The sequence below is a fragment of the Puma concolor genome, chromosome D4 (genome assembly GCF_028749965.1).
Source record: "Puma concolor isolate L17-30 chromosome D4, mPumCon1.1.hap2, whole genome shotgun sequence".
Classification (NCBI taxonomy): Eukaryota; Metazoa; Chordata; class Mammalia; order Carnivora; family Felidae; genus Puma; species Puma concolor.
This window is the reverse complement of record NC_141679.1, coordinates 5,505,060-5,510,757: the sequence shown is the minus strand read 5'-3', so window position 1 is coordinate 5,510,757 and position 5,698 is coordinate 5,505,060.

The following is a 5,698-nucleotide window of genomic DNA, read 5'->3' as shown; positions in this document are numbered from 1 at the left end:
GTGTGTTAAGCTGAGGGGACATCGCTCCTGCGCCCTTCTCAGAGAAGCCAGCTCAGAGGGCAGTCATGGCAGTGACCTTGCTCACTAACCCCTCCGGCAGATCCCTCCTGATGCCTCCAGGGGGCCAGGAACTGTGGGCTCACCCGCACACGTGGAGGCTGAACACCGCATGCCCTGTGACCCAACAGGCCTTCTTTCCCCTGAGGAGATGGACACTGACAGGGTTCCTTCCAGAAGTCAACGCAGAAGACAATGTAAACACACGGAGCCTGAGGGCAGTCCAGAAAGGTCACACCAGTTGAGTCTGGAGTGTTCAGTCAAGGAGGGGGCAGACGATGAGCACGTGTGTGTCTGTGTGTTTGTACCAAGTATGCATGGGTGCGTTGTGGGGTGCGGGTTTGTGTAGGTGTGTGTGCACACATTTTCATTTTAAGCTAATCTGTGACCTTTCCGGTAGACGTTACAGAATAAACAGATCCTTTCTTCTCCGCCATGTTTTCTCCAGTAGAAATCGTTCCAGCTACTCTGGTGTCACTGCTGGTATTTCTAATTATTCTAAAATGTAGTGCCTGGGTCCAGGCAGAGGCGGGAGACCTCCTTCATTGACTTCGTCCAAGGAAGTCCACGTTGGCAAAGTCATGATAAGTAGAAGACAAGGGCCCCTGGGCCCTCCCGGTCCTCCCTCAGCCTCGCCTGCTGGTGAACAGATCTGACCCGGACCATGTGGTCCTCACAAGTGTGCTTGTGACCCAGACACGCAGAGGCCTCCCCTGGGGGAACTGGCCAGCTCTGCACTAGGGCTCAGACCCCGCCAGGGCCCCCTCCCAGGACCGAGCTGGAGAAACCGGAGTCCCTATTTCTTGGCATCTTAGTTTGGTTTCTCTTCTGACCTGTGCCCTCTGTTTATACGTTTTGTCTTCAGGCATACGGAGACCATTAATTAGGCGATGCTCTTTTTATAACTTACCAGGATTGCATTACAAATGTTCCCCCCCGTTTTGTCTCCTTTTTCCCTGGCTTCATGGGGCGGAATTTTGTTTTCTGTTGCTGTGCAGTAGGTGAACCGTCATCATTTGCTTGTGGACCCCAACGCTGTGTGAACCCCCAAGAGTCTAACGGAAACCACAGGCTCCCCCCAGTCCCTGAAGTGACATGCTGTCAGTTGCATGCTTCTGAAGCACAGGATCACAGAGCACTCAGAATTCATGCTGGGGCAGGGCAGGGGCCTGAGCGTCCAGCAGGCAGCACGACCCCTGCCGCGCCCCCTGCCCCACCCCTGCCTAGGCCACCGCACAAACAGGCTGCCCATGGACGGAGGGAGGACATTGGCTGAGGTCCCAGCAACTCAGCAAGCACCCTACACCTGGGCTCCAGCCTTCTCATTGATCTGTGAGTTGTCCAATACTTTTCCAGTTAATTTCTTCTGCTGCCCTGGGAAATTTTTCCATTGCTCATTGTCCCGAAGCCTGATTTTTGCAGAAACGATCTGTGGGGTAGGGTCATTTTCATCCATTGGGAGCATCAGAACCAGGATTTAGACGTGGGCCTACCAAGTTCAGACCTCACGTTTTTCTCTGAATTTGCTTACACGAAAAATGGTAGTGGCCGGAAAACTTTTATCAGGATTTATCCTGTTCTCTCTTTACAGTATATTATTAACTTTCCCTATTTAAATAAAAATAATCCGTAGAAACTGGATTCTCCACAACTATGTGTGCTTAATTAAATGTCTAGGGAAAGAATTAAAAATAGAATGTAAGGGTAAATGGATTATTTCCTAGCTAATGTGAATACAGATGTTGATAAGAAATAGAGTCTAGCTCCTTCTGGAAAACAACAGCAACAACAGAATGAAACAAAACACACGTACACGCAAATAATAGAGCCAACACGCTCCCGTGGCGGTCACCCCGATCAATTTTATTACCCTGCAAGTTTGCCTAGCTCTGGGAAATTTTGTGTCCCTCTTTACTTATTTACTTATTTATTTTTAATTTTTTATGGTTGTTTTTTTTTTTCCAGAAAGAGAGAGACAAACAGAGAGCGAGTGGGGTGGGGCAGAGAGAGAGATCTCTCTCTGCGTCTCAGAGAGAGACGCAGGATCCCAAGCAGGCTCCAGGCGCTGAGACGTTGGCACAGAGCCCAACGTGGGACTCGAACTCACAAACGGCAAGAGATCATGACCTGAGCCAGAGTCGGATGCTTAACCAACTGAGCCACCCAGGCACCCCTTGTGTTCCTTTTTAAGTTAGGCAGTGATCCTTCTACGTAGGATCAATACCTAAGAGACATTGAAAACTTGGGCACTGGATGTCAGATTGGCAGTAAAATGCAAAATCCGTCGGGAAAAATGCACGGGAATTGTGGCGAGCAGCCGCTGGGGACGACTCCCAACCTTCCTCGTTTCCCAGGACTCCCCCCACCGCTGGTGCAGCCTCCTCCTCCTGAGTGTGAGCCTGGCCGCCTCACTTGCACAACCAGGATACAGCCGAAGCGAGTTGGGTGTCCCTTCTGACGGTCCGTCACAAGAAGCCAGGGACGTCTAACCGTGGGCCTTCTTTGCTGGCCCTGGGGGAGGTCCCCGGAGCGAGCTCAGAAGCAGACCCTCTGCGGCCTAGCATCGTGACACGCGGGACGGGCGGACACAGACGCTTCAGCTGTGACTGTGGCAGGGCCCCCGGCTTGCCCACAGCTCGTAATAGAGCCTATACCGGGGGCCTGCAGCGAAGTCATGCCCGGATTCATGCAGCTGAACTTAGTTGTTATTCTGGAAATAAAGCAAACAGGACAAAGCGAAATGGAATGAATACTCGCGCTCTGAGGTTATAGTGGGAGAAAGGATATAAAATCCATTATTTTTGAGGCAGCCCATGTGCGCGTAGAAACGCAGCGTGCAGCAAACACGTCGATTGTGAAGCTACAACGTCTCCCTTTTATGTTCCTATCAACTCCGCAGCACCTGCAATTGTATCAAAACCTTAAAGAACGAACAGAGTTTGTTATGCATTTAAATATCAACCTTGTTCTCTTATATCTGCTATTTTTTCTGTCTCACGTGGACTTCGTTATCAGCTATACAGCCACTAAAATAACCATTACAATTTGATACATGATATTAAGGGGCAGAGTCAATTGTGTGTGTGTGGCGGGGGGTGCGGGGACGGGGGGCTGGGACTCTAGAATGAAATGCATAAATCCGAAATGCATAAGCCTTGGGTTGTAAGGCTCTTTAAGGCACTTGAGAGCAACTTGATAAATTATTGCCCAAGGACAGGAAAGAACACTTTGGTGACCCAAAGGACTGAGCAGCTCCAAAGTTAAAATTTGTTTCCAAGGGGCAGCTGGTCCCCTGGGAGAATCTGCAAGCATCTGAGTCAAGAATATTAACTTGAATCATCTATTTAGGTCTCTCTGGAAAAACATAAAAGTTTTTGGAACTGTTTAGAAACAAACTAGACAGCTAGTGGAATGAAGTTACCACGGAGACCTGGTGCTTCCTAAGTCGTATTTTGACTTGTACCCGGAACTGCGCGAGTTCGCTCCCCTCCCTGACACGACAGCTCTTTATTTCTCGGGAATCGTCTTCCAGAAATAATGGTAAGCCTGCTTCACATGTGCTAAGCTCTCCTTATGCACGTCACCATCTTGATTTTTTCCCCAGGTCTTCCTATACTCTGTGACACGGGGACTGCTATTATCCCACCTCGTAGATGAGTGAGCCCAAGCCTGAAGGTCATGTCGTGGTGAGTAGAAGAGGCAAGAACGGGCCACGTCTGTCTGATTCCCAATTCTTGATACGGGTCCTCTCCCCACGGGAAGGCCCTGCAATAATCTACTCGTACCATGAACGGCCACTGCGGTTGTCCTTGGCCAACAGGTACAGAACAGACGATTCATTTATTGTCCCTTCATGCTCCGTTAAGTCAACAGTTTGCCCAGAAACTGCTCCAAACCGAGGTGGACGGATCAAAAGTCATTGCGCTGCTGTGCTCTCTGACTCTGATCTCTTTAGTCCCCTTATTAAGATTGATTTTGTGGGGCGCCTGGGTGGCTCAGTCGGTTGGACGTCCAGCTTCGGCTCAGGTCATGATCTTGCAGTTTGTGAGTTCAAGCCCTGCATTGAGCTCTGTGCTGGCAGCTCGGAGCCTGGAGCTTGCTTCCGATTCTGTGTCTCCCTCTCTCTCTCTGCCCCTCCCCTGCTCATGCTCTCTCTCTCTCTCAAAAATAAATAAACATTAAAATGGTTTTTTTTTTAAATGGTTTTAATGAATTTCATTCATTCACTCAAATATGTACAGACCCTCCCGTACTCTGTACCTGGCCCTGTGCTCGGCCGTGGGTAGATGTAATGATAAACCGGGAAGAAATGGTCCCACCCATAGGGGACTTCCATTTTGGCCACGGAGTGAACACAATCCAGGGAGGGCCAGTTACTATCAGTGTGGAAGGTGTAATGAAAGGAAAGTCCAGGATCCCACTTGAACATTGTTTGGGACATTCACACAAGTACTAAATATATGCCATAAATATACACAGGGAAAAACTGGAAAAAGTACACACAGCCATTAATGGCAAACACTTAAATACTTAAAATATCATGAGCAACCTCTTCAATGTTAAGAGACAACTTCCATTTGATTCATGACACTTTGGGGGTAAAAATAAAGACGTGAACATTGGCCCAAACCCACGAGTTCAGAAGAGAGTAGAGACAATCTGGGACAAGAACGACTAGATTTTTCTTACAGAAAGAAGACGATGTCACGACTCTACACTCTGGCAAGGGCTAGAATGGTCTTCCTAGAAACAGTTAGGAGGTAGGCAGGGATTCACATTTGCAAGCCTTCAAAATAGCTCTTTTTTGCCTGCGTCTGAGGGAGTCGCGTCTGACTTGGCCCCAAAATATGGCTTAATTCCTTTTCTCATTGTTTGTCCTGCTCTGTGAACTGCGTAATTTTTGCATTCTTCGGGAGCTTTGGGCTTTATCTCTGTCGGCAAGGCACAAAGTGAGAGGGCTTCACACAGTGGGCAGAGCCTTTCCAACCCGACGGGACAGCTCAGGCAGCTCTGTAGTCCTTGGTGCCACTTATCAGTGACGCCTTGTGCTTATTTTCTCCAGAAAGCTTGCGCACCAGATACGGTCACTGTAATTAAACTCCAAATCAAGGATGGAAGCAAACACCTAACACTAAGCACAACATGGATGAATCTCAAAAATAATACCTTGAGTAAAAGGAGCCTTCTACATCAGTTCGTCCCGGACGAGTCCGTGTACGCAAAGTTCCGCCTAAGATCAGGGCACTGGCCGCCTCTGGGGAGGAGTGGGAGTCAGGGACGTGGTGGCTGCTCAGATCTGCCGTGGGCAGCAGAGCTGACGGACCGTTTGCAGGTGCCCTGTGGGTCCACCACCCTGACGGCGGCCAGGCCACACTTCCCCAGCTGCGCACAGCCCGTGATCGGCATTGAGGCTCCAACGCGTGCCCATTCCTGCCCGGTCGGGGGCCTCCCACCTGTAGCTTTGGCTTCTTGACTCCTCGTTGGCCTGGCCCAAATTCCGTAGGACTGCACTGCCCTCCGAGACTCATACTGTTCCTGCCTCTTCCTCCTCCGCCAGCCTTTCCCAGGGTCAGACTCCACCGTGGTCTGGTGGCTGTCTCCTCCTTTTTGTCCTTCACAGACATTCACTCGGCAAACCTCT